The sequence below is a fragment of the Podarcis melisellensis genome, assembly GCF_964234715.1.
Source record: "Podarcis melisellensis genome assembly, chromosome: 12".
Classification (NCBI taxonomy): domain Eukaryota; kingdom Metazoa; phylum Chordata; class Lepidosauria; order Squamata; family Lacertidae; genus Podarcis; species Podarcis melisellensis.
Window position 1 is genome coordinate 35098854 of NC_138544.1, and position 17036 is coordinate 35115889.

The window sequence follows — 17036 nt, forward strand, 5'->3', positions numbered from 1 at the left end:
GGCCTATCTAGAACCACAGACAGTTTGTGTTGTAGTGGTTTCCTTCATATATTCTCATGTTCTCTCTCTTTTTTTTTTCTCTCTCTCTCTCTCTCCCTCCTCCCTGGGTAATCTGGGTAATGATACACAGCTGCTGCTGCTGCTGCTGCTGCTGCCATCCCATCCCATCCCCTCTGCCTCACCTGTGTCTTCATTTGAGCTAGCAGGGAGAGGAATGACATGGGAGGCAGCAACAACTCCTGAGTCCTGACAAGAATATATCCCACCAGTCTATTTAGGATTTCAGGGTGGTATACTGTAAATTGTATCACAAGACAAGTATAGTCATAAAACCATAGACAGCAACATTAAAACAATTAAAAATTGACAAATAATTAAAGCACCTGGGTGAATTGTCTTGTCCCAGAAAGACTGCAGGAGGCTGGTGAGTCTGTTTGACGAATCTAATCCTCTAATCCATAGACGAGGGCACCTCTAAGAAATTCTTTTCCTTCTTTGTGGGCTACTGTACCTCTGATAAAGAATGCACCTGGTGATGGGCCTCTACAGAATATCTTTAAACATGGGCAAAGGGATATGGGAAGAAGTGTACCTTTATAGATATTTGGGTTCCAAGCCAACTCAGTTATTTGGGTCCCCAACAGATCTTGTGCCTTCTGACCCTGTCCGGGGACCCTTACAATATCTGTTTGTCTTCGCCCTAAGTTAAATATCACCAGCCCCAATAAATATATTTATGGGATGCCACTGCTTGCACTTTCCCTTAGTATATACAAAAGTCTGAAGGAAAATAAAGGAACTCCCTGTGGACTGGATATTGTAGTAGGCATGGCTATACAGTCCAGCTTTACGTTATCATGGCAAATATGGTTGAAATTCTTAGCTGTTGTCTCCTCCTTGATGTTTCTGTAAAGAGCTGACCAACTTTCCCTCAGGAAAGTATTCAGTCCCCTGTTGAAGTTGTAAAGGCCGGCGAGGAAGATCCATCCTTTCTTAGTGTTTAGACCTTGTCCTTCATAACCCTAGAGAGAGCTTCTGAAGAAGCAAACATTATTTCTCCAAAATGGATTTTTCTAAACTGCCTGATTTCCTGTTACAACATCTCTATATATCTTTCAACCTGAGGGAATTCGATTGCCTCAACTCCCAGCAGAGTTCTGCTGGTTAATTCCTTTTTCTGTCGTCTGTCAGGCAATACATTCCTGTCACAATCAAGATGCTTTGGATATTTGTTGCTTCCAGGGTATCTCTCCACATTGGCACACACACGTTCATAGCCAGGAATGAAAGAGAAATTCAGTTTGTTCACATTTTAACACAAACCTGAGAACATAAGGAGAATCCCTGCTGGTTCAGACCAGAAGCCCACCTAGGGCCTTTCTCACAGTGGCCAACACAATGCCTATGGGAAGCCTACCTGTTCTGTGCTTCCTGGAACAATATGCAAACCAAAATGTAGTTTTCTTCAAAATATGCAGGATTTTTCTTTTCTTTTCTTTTAACATCAATGCAGTTTTCTGAGCAAAAAAGTGTGAATTATGGGAAAGTGTGCATAAAAATGAATATATTAGTAAAAACAATATACAAAAATGTATTCTATAACGGGGAAATTTGTTGACAAAATGTTTATATTAGGGAAGATTGTTGGCAAAATGTGTATATTAGGAGAAACTGCCCTGAAATGATGATGGATTTTCTTGAGGATGTTTTAACAGAAATTTGCCAACTGATATGGAAATATGGTAACTTGAATTTAAGATTGGAAAAAATGGGAAACTGAAATTAAAAGATTTATACATCCCTACACAATCCCATTAATTTTATTTAGCCATTTGTTTATTGTGAGCACCCAGAATCCACTTCTGAATCCATTGTATCTTGATGCCTTTTATCGAATGACAGAACCCAAGCAAAATGTTTTCAATATCATAGTTCTGTCAGGAGTTGCGTTTCAAATGATTAAGACGTTTTGTATGACACTCTGGTGATTTTGTACCTACTTTGTTGTTTGTGCTTTTTGTGGAAAAAGTTAAATATATATATTTTTTTAATGGCTGTTTTAAGATCAGTTAGTCTCAGGTTGAAATGTTCACCTACTAGTTTCTGAATATTGCGCTTTCTGATACCTGGTTTGTGTCTATTTACTCTTATGTTTAGGGAATGGCGTGTTGGTTCTATACAGAATGCAGGGAGGCACTCTTGATAGATGATAATGCCTTGTTTTAAACAATTTAAAATTATTCTAGATTCAGGTAGGTAGCTGTGTTGGTCTGACACAGTCTAAATGAATGAATGAAGGAATGTCCAGTAGCACCTTAAAAAGGGTAAAGGACCCCTGACAGTTAAGTCCAGTTGCGAACGACTCTGGGGTTGCGGTGCTAATCTCGCTTTATTGGCCGAGGGAGCTGGCGTACAGCTTCCGGGTCATGTGGCCAGCATGACTAAGCTGCTTCTGGCGAACCAGAGCAGCGCATGAAAATGCCATTTACCTTCCCGCCAGAGCGGTACCTATTTATCTACTTGCACTTTGATGTTCTTTCGAACTGCTAGGTTGGCAGAAGCTGGGACCGAGCAACGGGAGCTCAACCCATCACGGGGGTTCAAACCACCAACCTTCTGATCGGCAAGCCCTAGACTCTGTGGTTTAGACCACAGTGCCACCCGCGTCCCTCCAGTAGCACCTTAGAGACCAACTAAGTTTGTTCTGGGTATAAGCTTCCATGTGCATGCTTATACCTAGAACAAACTTAGTTGGTCTCTAAGGTGCTACTGCACAATTTTTTCATTTTATTTTTAATGATATGTGTTATATATTGCTGTAACCCATTCTGGGACCTTCTGATGAAAGGCGGGTAAAAATGAAAATGAAAATAAGACGAGCGGTTGCAACCCCCCCCCCTTTGATGCTTGGCTTCCATCACTTTACAGGTCCTGCAATAGCATTTCCCAAGCAGATAAAGGAATAGAGTTGGAATCTGGACTTGTTGCAGAATTCCTGTGTGATTGTTGTGTGGTCTGTTGACACTGGGGAGTAGCTTTTTAGAAAGAGGTGTGTGTGTGCTTGTGCGTGCTGTCTGTAAACAATGACAAGCCTTCCATCCAAGGTAGACTAAGGACACAATCTAAACTGTACACACACACACAAAACTAATTATCCCATCTAGTGACTCCCCTATGGGAATCATCTGAGTTCCTAAAATTGCCAGCTTTTAAAGCTTCTTTGCCTGGAACAACCTGGAAGCAATTCCTAGTATGCCACAGCCAGCTATGCTAGTGACTATTTACAATGGATTCCATAAATATATTAACTTTATATGACAGAGCAATCTCCAGAGCACAATATTAATTATTGATCTCCTCCACACCTTGCACTGAAGAAGGACTTGTATAATTCATTTGTGGAATTCACAGCCCCAGGCTGCGATGGTGGCCATGAGCATTGATGGCGTTAAAATGAGATTGGACAAAGGCACTGAGTAGAGATTGTTCCATGGCTATTAGCCATGATAGAGGACTCCACCGCCTTGTCTCCCCACCCTTCTTCTCCTCTCCCACTGCCCAAGAGAGGCTCATCAGGTGGGACAACAATGGCCTCCCAGCAGCAGAGTCCCTCCCACATACCAAGCAGAGAGGGCTGTGTGGCAGTGAGGTTGGGTCTGTGTGGTTGCGCTTGTGGATAGGAGAATTCCAGTGGGAGCAGAAATCGCTGATGTTTGCTTATTCATTCTGTGGCAAGAGTGGAAATCAATCCAGTGAATGGGATGGGTATTCACTGTTTTTGCTTTCAGTCTGCAAACAATATTTAACTGATTTATGTTCGGTCCCAACTTTTGCATTGCATTTCTTTTGCACTGAAATGGTGTGTGTTGGGGGGGGGCCTGGAATAGCATAATGACAGCGGAACTGATGTATTTTATGCAATTAGTTATGTAGTTTGCATAATTTTGCCACCCCAAACAGTGAAAGATGGTAGAAGATGAACTGCAATGGAAGGGAAACAATTCTGCATGTGACAAACACAGCATACCCCTGCTAGTAGTAGTCCTGTTGGATTTAGCCTGCTGTTCTTAATGGCTTTTCTTAGAATCCATAATCAACAGCCCAATTGCCCCTATTATAATTTGAGACAGTGATGAGGAGCCCTCAAGTTTACTTGGTGGTGGGGGCAACACAGCACTTCAAAGGCTGGGTGGGTAAGCTGCCATTTTAATTGGCCATAATGGCCAACAATGTAGCATCACTCGGGGCATTGTGGGAAATTATAAAGTTGCTTTGTCAACCCAGCTGCTTAACCTGGTGAGCCTAGTGCAGGTGTCAAGTGATGGTGGGCCCTGTCAGGGGCAAGGAGCACCTTCGAATGCCAGCCTGGCAAATGGATCTGCTCCCTTGTTCAGGACAATTAATTTAATGGTACTGGAAATCCAAGTTGCCATGAAGATAAACTGCTATCAAAAATGTATTTGAACCATTTGCTTCATTTGTGTGCTTCAGTGATCATCCTGCCATTTCAAACGGACTGTGTTTTTTGTTTCAGTTTATATCCCACCGTGAAAATCAAGGTGACATACCTGGGAGTCCCAGATAATTTTTCATAAGGATGCTGATGAGATTCAGACCTGCATTGTTTCAGCATCACTTCAGCTCAGGGCTTGGCATGGAAGCTGCCTTACATCAAGTCAGACTATTGGTCCTTTAAACTCAGTATTGTATATGCCAGTGTTTCCCAAACTTGGGTCTCCAGCTGCTTTTGGACTACAATTCCTATCATCCCTGACCACCAGCCTTTCTAGCTGGGATGATGGGAGTTGTAGTCCAAAAATCCAAGTTTGGGAAACACTGATCTATGCTATGGACAGGGAACCTGTGGCTCTCCAGATGTTATCACAATCCAACTCCCACCATTGCCAGCCACCATAGCCAATGGTCAGAGATGATGGGTGTTGTAGTCCAACAGCATCTGAAGGCTATAGGGTCCTTATACCTGCTGTACTCGAACAGGCACTGATTTTTCAGAGTGTCAGGTGTTGGCCAATCACATCAATCCTGGCATAATGCCATGAGGCGGCCCGGCAAAAATTAGTTATCAAAAACTGAGAATCACACATGTGGGAGTCATTGAAAAATTGATACCTAATTTGATAAAGGGCAAAACCTAACCGAGTTACTGTGAGTGGTTTTGACAGTCTTGATTTCTTTTAATCCCAATCCATACAATCTACATGTTCCCTATGGAATTGTCACACACCAGAAGTAAGGGAAATGTTGCTATAATTGGGATTAGCTGCAGAGAGCTGTCACAAGCCTTTAGTGAGCCTTGCCTTTATTTAAAAGTATGATTGCTGCAACATATCTGCCTGCTATGGCATTAGTCTAAATGAATTTAAACATAGCTTTATCGCTCTGTAGAGAAAAGTGACATAAGCCTATTTAGCTGTGTATACAATAGATAAAATGAACCATCTCTAGAGGTTTCTGTTCTGGGAGAAGCAATTATATACGGTGGAAAACCCTAGAGAGAAGCTGCTGTTTGTTTGGAGGACGGGCTTGGGGGATTGTTGCTGCCACTGAAGTTAGCTTGTCACACTGTATTGATTAAGGGAAGATTATTTTCGCCCTTGATGCCATGCCAGCTTTTGATTTCAGGAAATGCTTTCTGGATGGCAAGCAATATCTACAAAAGCCAACAATTGTTTGCTGCTGCTTTTGCAAGGTTTGCAGGAGAAAATGAAATATGCCATCTCTGTGCTCACGTCATTATTAATACCTGTGCTTCGGTAAGGCCATTCGTAATCGGAATGAAGGTTAAGATTTAAAAATTAATTTCAGAGCCTTGAGGAGGACTGTGAGTAGAGGAAGGAGACAGGCAACAGGGGAGAGAAGGAAAGAACATTACTGATGTCCGTGGGGCCAGTTTGAACATTGCACAGCTGCACTAGGGATGCTTAATTCTGTCGATTCCAGTTTCTATTGGTTTTTGATTTTTCCAATCTTAAATTCACTTTTCCACATTAGTTTGCAGATTATTATTATTTTTAATCATGGGAATTCACCAGTATTTTAATGGTAACATTTCCCCTTAATATACACATATTTGCAAAACAATCTTCCCTAGTGTGATGCAGGTTTGTATGTTATTTTCACTAACTTATGCATTTATAAGGTAAAGGTAAAGGGACCCCTGACCATTAGGTCCAGTTGTGTCTGACTCTAGGGTTGTGGTGCTCATCTCACTTTATTGGCCGAGGGAGCCGGCGTACAGCTTCCGGGTCATGTGGCCAGCATGACTAAGCTGCTTCTGGCAAACCAGAGCAGCGCACGGAGACGCTGTTTACCTTCCCGCCAGGTTGGCAGGATCAGGGATCAAGCAACGGGAGCTCACCCTGTTGCGGGGATTCGAACCGTCGACCTTCTGTTCGGCAAGTCCTAGGCTCTGTGATTTAACCCACAGCTCCACCCGTGTCCCATTTATATGCATTTATATGCACACTTTATTCCAGTATATGCATTTTTGTACACATTGCTTGGCTGGAGAACTGCATTTCAAAATTTGGAGATGTGGCAATTTTCAAAAGATGCCTGTGTGTTGGTTGGTTCATACATTGTTTCTGAAATTGTGAACTAGTATACTCTCATCAGGAGCAGTAGGTAACACCAATTCTCTAGGGACCACCCATTTCTCTCCAGGTCCGATCAGAAGCAATTCCCACTGAGTTCAGTGAAGTCTATGTCCAGATAAGGATAGGACAGGATTGTGGCCTGACCTGTTTCTGTATGATTCTTTGTCCCCCTCCCACCCCAAACTTTGTTACATTTCTGCTTTACATTTTTGGGTGTGCATGTCAAAGACATGGGTGTGTCCATACTTTACATTTGAAATGTAGTCTCTGGATGCTTAATTTTTAACCAGCCTAAGGAAGAGGGAAAGCAACAACATGTCTACCAGTTGTGGTTTTTAGGGGAGGATCAAGTCTACCCACTTCAACTATCAAGGCCCATAGATATGCCCTAAGTGGCCCACTTGTGTCTATATCTGGTTGATCCACCAAGAACCACATTATTAAGTTGCATTTATAGATTTTGTATTTTGTAATCCATCCTGGAACCATTTGCTGAAGGGTGGTCTATGACCACAAGCAAAAGTTCTGGTCCCATAGCACAAAGCAGCCAGATTCACATTATATGCTTCTGCGGGTATGGTTTTTTAAAAAATGTAGTTAATTTTTGCTCAGGCAGTGTGTTCACATCCTGAAAGGAGACCTGTCTCTAACTGTACCTGAGCATTGCATAAAGGCACAAACCGTCCTTGTTTTCCTTTTGGCTTCCTCTCTTGTGTATTGACTAATTTAGAGATGCACCACTTTGATGGCATTCGGAGGAAAGGAAATGCAGTCAGCAGCTCGGCTCAGAACTTTGGAGATCCCCAATGTAGCCTAGCCCAGAATGTCCTCATTAACTTTTCAAAGACTCCAGATTTGGTAGAATCCGTGCAGCCAGCTGTAAATTATGCATGGGGAATCGGTGGCTCCTGCCCACATAGCACAGAGAGGCTGCAATGCTTTGCATTAACTTTGTGCTAACCTGTTGCTGACCAGTTGCTTTGATGCTGCTATGAGAGCACACCCACACCCACATACATCAGAGGTTTTTCAAACACAACAATTATTTCGTATTCCGTTTCTTGACTTAGAAAAACAACAACACACTATCTTTCTTTTTAATAGGGATGCTGGATGAGCACTAATGTTTTTTGCTTAATATGCTGCATTAGGACTTCATAGCCTATGATGCAGTGAGAAGAAAATGCTGCCGTGTCTTCATAGTTAATCCACCCTTATGCCCAATACCATGCCACATTATGCCCACAAATGAAACCGCATGCATGGAGACACCTGAAGCCTTTAACTGAAGTGAGAAAGAACTAATATTGAAGGCGTAACGGTGTAAAGAGGAGCTACCTGAAATTCTAATATGTGGATAATTTTTCCATTGCTTGGGGAACAGAACTGTGACTAAATTCCATTGACACTTTGTGGGCTGGAGAGGGATATGGAATAATCAGCTGTCTTTAGCATCCTAAGGACTATCTTAGCAATCCTTCCTGCTCCAGCAGTGATGGAATGTTGCACCATAAAAAGAGAGAAATAAAAGGATTTTTCTGGCTTTTAAAAAGCCAAGTAGGGCAGAGTTGGACGGTCTACTTGTCTAATATAGGAGATCAATTCTGCAGGAACAACTGCTAATGTATGAGCATAGGCCTGGGCTGCCCAAGGCAAAACTCCCCTGCCTCTTTATTACTCTTCCCCTAGCTAGGGACTATAAAACTAAGTATTCTCCAGTCTGCACTAGATTCTTGAGTGCATCTCTGTCTCCCACCCCACCTCCAAATTCTCCCCAGGGAAATTATTCCTCAGTCCATTATGCCTCACTGCTGGGACATAGATTTTAATATATATTCAACCCATTCTCTTCCCTTCCTTTTAAATCTAGTACATTTAGTTATATGTTTCAGAGCTAGAGATTTCATTTAAAGGAAACTGGTGGGTTTATTTTATTTTATTTATTAGCAGAAGGGAGAATTTATACTATGAAGTGCAGACTCAAACACCTCTATTTCACCACCCAACTGCTGAGTGAAACTACGTAGATGCATAATACTATTGACTTCTTTAAAAAACCCAAAAAACTATCATGTATAGATGACAGGGTATACAGCATTTTATTTGTTTATTTAATGTGTATACTGCTCTTCATCTGTAGATCTCAGGGCAGTTCACAACATAAAAATACAATATATAAGCACATAATACATAATAAAAGCAAACACAAGAACAAACCAAACCAATAGCACCCCCTCCCCACCACCACCTCCCACAGACTCATTTAGGTCTCATACAGGACTTACCCAGCCAAAGGCCTGGTTGAAGAGGAATGTTTTTCCTTGGTGCCTAAAGGCGTATAATGAAAGTGTCAGATGAAGCTCCCTAGGAAGAGCATTCTACAAACGGGGGGCCACTGCAGAAAAGGCCTATTCTCATGTTGCCACCCTTCGGACCTCTTGTGGAGGAGGTACATGAAAAAGGGCCTTAGAGGATGATTAATTCAAAGTCTGGGTCAATTCATATGGAGAGAGGTGAGGGAGACATATGTAAAAATAATAATGCACGTGGTGTTTGATTTCAAATGCTGTGGTTTTAAGATGCTGTGACTTGAATGGTGTTTATCCATAGCCTTTAGTTATCTAGGTTTCACTTACCTTACTGAAGGTGTCTTTGAAATGTACTAGACAGGTTGTTGCTTTTTTTTTTTTAAATGAATATCAAAGGCATAGTATGTTCTTCTGGAGAACTTTGAGAGTAAACCCATGGCAAGAATTTTAGTCCTACTTGAAACCTGGCTAATAGTAAGCAAGCTGCAATAATAACAGCAACAACACTGTAGTAATAAGCATGTAACAAGTACAGAAACTCTGATTAATGGCCACACGTCCCTTCTTGAGATGTAGATTTATTCCCAAGCAAAGCAGGGAGGGGCCTCCTGATGTTGTGGGACCCCCAGCCCCAGGCAGCATAGCCAGAGACAAGGGCTGATGGGAGTTATAGTCCAAGAATATCTGGAATGTCAGAGGTTCAAGTCATCTCTGCATTGAAGGATAAATGGATTATAATGCTGCAGACATTTCTCATTTGCATTTCATCTCCTTTCCTGGCAATGTTTATATGCAGTTCGCTTACTCATCAGTATCAGGTTTCACGCACTACATTTCCAAATATCAAGTCTGTTTCTAAGCCTTAGCCGACAAATTTCTTACTGAGAGGCAGCAGGTTTGCAGCTGATTTCTTACGCGTGTTCTTCACTCGAGAACCCAGATGGCACAACAATGTCACAATAAGAGGGTGCAGCAGAATTTCATACCCAACTGTGTATTTTTACACATAGGGGAGAGGCTGTAGTTTAGTTGGTGTTCAGCTCACATGCAATGCATCCCAAATGTCCTGGGGACAAAGCAGCTGGAGGAGGAGAGAAGGAATGGTGAGTGGAGGGGCATAGGAGCTAACTTCCAGGGGTGGAGCTGCATTGGAGAGGGATGTGTGCTGCATTTTGGCCTTGCACAAGGCACCACTGAAATGTGGGTAGCCTGAGGGTATCTTAAACGTGGGTAGCTCCATCTGCTTTGGCGCCTGCCCATCAAAAGTAAGTCAAGAGTTAAGAGACCAAGGCAATGCCAGCATCCAGCACCCTTCCTGGTTATGAGATTTATGAGGTGATTTGGGCCCTGGGTGAGTGAGAGGCAGCATGGCTACACAAAGTCCCAGGTGAGAGCCAAGAGACCAAGAGCGGAAGTGTATCGGAAGAAGGCAGTGATATTGCTCTACATGTGTTAGCAATTTCTCTTAAATTAACATTTGTATATTTGTGCATTTTGTAATGTTTGTTATTTTTTAAGTTGTCCATTGTTGGTTTAGTTTTTTGTGCACCACTTAGAGGAGATATATATAGTCTAAAAATAAGCAAATCCCTTGCTTCTCCAGGTTAGGGCTGGGAAAGAGTCATGACTTGCACTCCAGGGGGTTGGACTAGATGGCCCTTGGGATCCCTTCCAACTCCACAATTCTATGAAGCTGTCGGTGAAGGCAGTACTGACCTAGTTGGTTGAACAGTTTGAATTTGTCCGTATAACCCCAAAAAGAAGTGGTATATATCTCAAATTGCACCGAAGCACATTTCCACCCAATATAAACATGTCCCTATTGTTGTGATGTCTCCAGGCTTTAGCTTCATTTTTTCCTCCCCTAAATATATAGCCAAAAGGGTGCTGTGGTTTGTTTTTTTTTATCTTGGGGTAAGGAGGTGTGGATATGGAGCTACTTAGGGGAAGGGCCATAGTTCATTGGTTCAGCACATGCATGACATGCAAATCCAGATAGTGCTACACAGAACCCAGAAAACTGACTGCCAGACATTGTAAACCAGACTTCCCCAGCCTGATGACCTCCAGATATTTTGGACTGCCATCATCCCCGACCACTGACCTTGCTGGCTGAGGAACTGATAGGAGCTGTAGTCCAAACAAGACTGGAGAAGGCAGGTGTAGACAATGCTGAGCTGGATGGACCATGGCATAAAGTAGCTTCTGATATTCATATATATAGCTCCAATGACATTTTCCTAGGAGACATCTGGCAAAGCCCGAATGAGTTATAGGGATGCTGAAAGGCTAGATAATTTAAGACAAATAAGCATCTGGTTTTATTTGGGGAGGACAATCTGTTTACCAACGGACTTTCGAGAACACTAGAACAGATGTGTGATAGCATTCAGGAGGGTGGATGCAAAAGGAAGTAAGAAAGAAAGAATAAGAAAAAGGGATGAGGTTAAGAAACAGAAAGAGGACATGGCGTAAGAGAGTGACAAGGCAGTACAGATAGGCAGAAATAAGAACTACAGATAGAATTCTATTCAATATTTAAGGAAAACAGCATGAGATGAGTCAGCCTGAATGCTAAGGGCTAAAGGCTTCCAGCATTAGTCCACCTGAACCTTTTTTCTTTGCTTCAGTAAGTTTCCTGTTCCACCAATCATCTGTGTTTCAAAGAGTCATTGTTCAGAGATTCAAATCCTCAAGTGTCCATCCATTCCATCTGCCTTTTTTTTCAAGTGGAAGAATCAATGAGGGAGCTGGTCTCTTCTCCACTGAAGCAAATACAAGGGAGAGCCCATCAAGGCAAGACCTCTCTGGTGCGTGCAAGCTCAGAATGAAAACCTTTAAAGGAGACTTGTCTCTAAGACGGCAAATGTATGTCATTCTTCTCCCAAGACACCCATCCATTAAACCTGACAGTATTTGTAATGGTTGGCGATTTAGAGACAGTTGATATGAAACTATGAGAAGTGCTATGGGCACTATTTATATGATTTCTGAGCTTTTGGAGGAACAAATCATAATAATATTCCAGTAGCACCCTCAAGTAGCATTTCAATGACCTCTTGGCACGAGAGGATTTGTATATCTATTAAAGTACAGCATGGTTTAGCTGCCATAAATACTGAGAAACCTTGACAATGAAGCTGTCTCTCAAACTGCTAATTTAGAAGGATTCTTGGCAGAGAAATGTCTTTCAATGTTTTGCAGAGAAGGCTTCATTCATAGGCTAGAGTTAAAAATGGATTTTTCAGTTAACCCCTTAGACTTTATCACAATCCAGAACAAAGCATCCAGCTTTGGTTTTTCTTCCTTTCATCACTTTCATCCTCTTCCTTTGATGTCTTCTCCCACTGTTAATTCCTAAGGCCATTTCAGCCATCACAGTAAACCATGGTTCATCATGACAGGAGTGAGCCACAGGAAACCTTGGACATGCACGCTCCCTCTTCCTCTGTCATTTCACAGGGAAGGGCTGTAGTTCAGGGGTAGAGCATTTGTCTTGTACACAGGAAGTCCCAGGTTCAATCCCCAGCAAGCTCAGATAGGACTGAGAAAGGACTTCCTTTTCTGATACTGCAGAGCTGCCGCCAATGAGTTGGACAGTTCATTGGTCTGAATTGATACAAAGCAACTTCCTATTTTCCTTCTGTCTAGCAAGACTTCAAGGAAAATATTAGAAGCTAATGCTTTCATTGTAAATTAACTGTAGTTAAGCAACCCTAAAATGATGACCATCAGCCTGAATTGCCAGGAGGAGCACCAGTGAAGTCGTACTCCCTGGTTCGGATTTCAGTACAGCTCCCTGAAAATAGATGGAAACGTGAAAGTGGAGGCCATATTCATTCTGCCCTACGTAATACGAACATAGAATGTTTAACTTGTAAAGGGCCTTCCTGTTATGTATATCACAATTGCTTTGTAGTTAGGAGATGTGGGAATTTGAGCCCTCATCTCCCATGCTCACATCTAGCACTTTCTCAGCCAGGCTACTCCCCCTCTTCGTACCTCAACACTTTATGGCAAGAATGCTAGATTAAAAACCTCCTGGACTACGTGCAAAGACTTGTAGTTTATAGACATGGTCTATCTAATCATGCAAGTCCTATTGACCTTAATGTGCATTGTGTCTCTAAAACTCTTAACTTTGGGAAATGACCCCCTTGCAAGTACCAAATGAGTATGTTTACCCTCCTTTTAAATCCAAATGAGCAACATGGAAAGGAAAGAGCAGAATGCTTGATGATCCAACTTGTTAGTGACTGTACAGGTAGGGAAAGTACTCTGAAAAGCCTGGTTCTGTTTATAGTCATTGTTTTCTCTTACTAGTATGGGTGTTGAAAGAAAAGGAAATAGGCTAAAAGGACATTTAAAACAGGACAAGGTGGGTTTTTTTAAAAAAAAGTGCTCTGAAATAATAGTTTGATGCTAACATTAGAGTGCATTAGAGTGTATTAAGAATTATATCACAGCCATTTCCCCTATTGAGGATAGTGGAAAGGGCAAATTGATAAGACAAAAAGCAACCTCAAACAACAAAATTATAGACAAAATAGAAAGAAAACCAAGTTGCTTATATTTCCAGTTGCAAGCTGGATTTTATGTTGTTAGAAATGGAATGAAGTTGCCATGAAAATAAAACAACCCCCTCTCCTATATACTTCTGTGCAGAAGTAAGTCCTAATGAGTTATCCTGGAATACTGACTTGCAATCATTTTTCTGGTGGTGGTTTTGAGATTTTCTTCTCTTGCAATATGGAGATTCTCTCACTAAGCTGAGGCATCTGGCACTAGGCTGAGGCATTTCCTCTGCAGCTACCTTAAACTGTGTTCTCTATTATGGTTTCACATCATGGACCGGGTATGTGGAATGATGCAGGGAAAGATGAATGGGCTTGTCTTGCAGATGAAGGCAACGGTGATCTTGATGGCCAAGGCCCTTAAAAAAAAAACCTGATAAGCTTCTTTAGCGCCATACTAAATCCTGTCATGTTCAGTAGCAGTGCAGAACTGCCCTTGTGCAGGTAGTATCACTGTGGCTTACCTAGATGGAGATGGGGCAGGTTGGGGCACCAGGTCAGGACCAGACAGTTGCACAGGTGGTGCCATGGAACTCCCGCCAGTGCGGGTATCGTAGCCAGTCACTGCCACCAAATCTGCTAATTTCAGTTTCTCTCTTTTCAAATCTTAAATTCATTTATCCACACTCCTGTATCAGTTTGCATTTTTTAAAGTCCTCATGACAATCCATCAGCTCTCTATTGCAAATGTTTCTTAATGCACACCTTTGCAATCCTGCCTAGTATATCCAGTTTTGCAAAACAATTTCCCCTGAAACAATGCATTATTGTACGTTATTGTCACATTTTTGCCTGCATTTTAATGGAATAGTTTACCCCAATATATATCAAAAGGACAGTGGAGTTTAGGTTCTCATACTTTTTTAGAAAGTACAAAAGTGACTTACAAAATGGACAGACTTTCATGAATAATATAGCCTGGCTTTAAGCTCAGACTCCTCAAGTACCATCTCACTTGCATAACCGGTTTCCTTGGATGTGAAAATGCAGCCTGAGCTGATTCCCTGACATGTGTTCCTGTGCAGCTTATTCCTTAGTTAATATACCAATACACCAGTAACTCCTGTGCCTTTAGAGCTGCTGGAGAGGAATATGATTCAAAGCAATGAGACAAGCAGCCAGATGTGACAGTTACATTTGGCAATTCTGTCCTGCTTACTCATAGATCAAGAAGGAAAGTGAAGGGAGAGTTAGAGAAATTTGGTTTTCCCCATGAATAATTTCTATCTAGGTAGTCATTGTTTATATAAGCTAGACATTCTTCCATGACAAATCTCAGGGCAGTGCAAGTTATATAAACCAAATCTGCCGCAGCGTTCAGAAGAATGCTGGGTTCTCCTTTCCTGACACCATCAAGGGTGTATTTCTATATCATGTGGTCAGATCCATATTCCCCACATAGATCCAGCATATGGCTCTGTACATTTTAGAAAATTTTGGTGCCATTGGAGTTCATCACTTGGTGCATCTTTCAGGAGACCCAGTTATGTTTGGCTCTGGTACTTCTCTGTATAGTGATGGTGAAAGTCACAGAGGAAGGAATACAGCATTGTGTTGTTACAAATGTTCTGAGAGTTTCACAGGGCAAGCAGAAATGTATGCGCTATCTCCCATTCACTCCCCACTGCATGCTGCTCTTATAGGACTCCTGACCCCCCTCCAGCCAAGGGAGGGGGGGCTAGGAGAAGGGAGGGAAGCCTCATACAGGCATGGCCAAACTTGGCCCTCCAGCTGTTTTGGGACTACAACTCCCATCATCCCTAGCTAACAGGACCAGTGGTCAGGGATGATGGGAACTGTAGTCCCAAAACAGCTAGAGGGCCAAGTTTGGCCATGCCTGACTAGTAGCAATCATTGTGTGGGCTTCTGCTAGCAGGACCAGTTAGTGTTTGTTTGTTTGATAAAAAGCAAAGTGGCTATAAGCCTGATCTTTATTACAAAATAAAGATGGTTGGCAACAGGGTCCCCCCTCACGTAACAAACAGGCAATGGAGGAGAACCCAGAACAAAAGAAGATTCTTACATTTATACCTTTTAATTTCCATACAGAACAATGAAAACAAGAGACGTCAGACGAGGCGCGGCATGAGGGATTAAATAGGTAAGTGGTAAGTCAGAAGAGGCAAATGCTTGTTAATTGTGGTTTGTCGACACTTGGTTCATGTTATTATTTGACAGGCGGTGTACACAAAGGTGGAGTAAGCAGGGGCAGAGCAAGGTGGGTGCAGGCCGCCCCGCGCGCCATCACGGGGGGGGGGGGTGACAAAGCGCCTGGTGGGAAGCACAGCCTGTCCCCTGGAGGTCCTGGGATCACAGCCACCGAAGCTGGGATCGACCCAGGGGCGCCCGCAGGCGGGTGTCAGAGCTGGAGGAGTCCTCCTCCCCCCAAAAAAACAACACTCCTGGTGTGGACCAGCGCCACAGGACCCCCTCCCCCCCGCCCCACTGCTGCCCCAAATCACAGCTGACTTCGTGTCAGCATCCCCAAGCCCTCACTCCCAGTAGCATAGTAAGGTCAGGATCCAAGATCCAAAGCAACAACAGGGAATGCAAGAGAATGGGCCGCCCGGGGGTGGGGGAGAGAGAAGCCAACCCGCACCAAAGGTGCCACCCCAGGGAGGAAAGTGGGCGGCCCCCCAAGCTCCAGCCCCCGCCCGCTTTGCCTTGCCCAGTTTATGGAGAGCCGGCCAGCTGCGAGCGCCCCTGGATCGCCCCCTAGCCCTATTGTCAAAAGCCAGGGACTAAGAACAGAAACTTTCCCAAGCCAGGCAGGATGTTGCTCAGGCAATGTCTCTGCCCAAACAGGAAGTGTTTCACAGTCCCCAGGGCCGGATTTAGGTTTGATGAGGCCCTAAGCTACTGAAGGTAATGGGGCCCTTTATATGTCCTGCTGTCCTTTCTCAACAAAAAATTGTTCGTCTTTTTTGTGTTGAATATATGCAATATGGTAATTTATGGACCTAATAGGTATCTAAAGCCATTTGCACATAACAAAATATGTATGTTATCAAAGTAATTGTTGAACTGAAATACAGTTAAGAAGTATATTAATAGTGAAATACAATTAAGAAGAAGTATATTAATAGTGAAATAATTATTAATCTCTACTGTATGTAGGTTTTATTTTGTTTTTTATGTTGTACTTTGGAAATGTACATCCAGGTTTTTTTCCTTTACATTTTTTTGGGGCCCCCAAGAGAGTGGGTCCCTAAGCTATAGCTTGCTTAGCTTATGCTTAAATCCGGCACTGATAGTCCTTCTTATGCAGGAGTGCCCCGTGGCAGAGTCAGTCCAGAGCTTTAGAATACTTCCGTGCTGGGGAAGATATTCCAAACAGTTGTTCTGACAGTTCATCCTATATAGTATCAGCACACAGATCGCGAGTTAAATGGCTTATGACAGTAGCCACTTGGTTTATTCAGAAATGCAAGAACAAATTGAGATGGGAGATGTATTTCTTTCATGCAAGAAGGATATAATATATACTGTAAAAGCACACAAGAAGCATTGTTGGTAAAACTGGCTTGTGACGTATA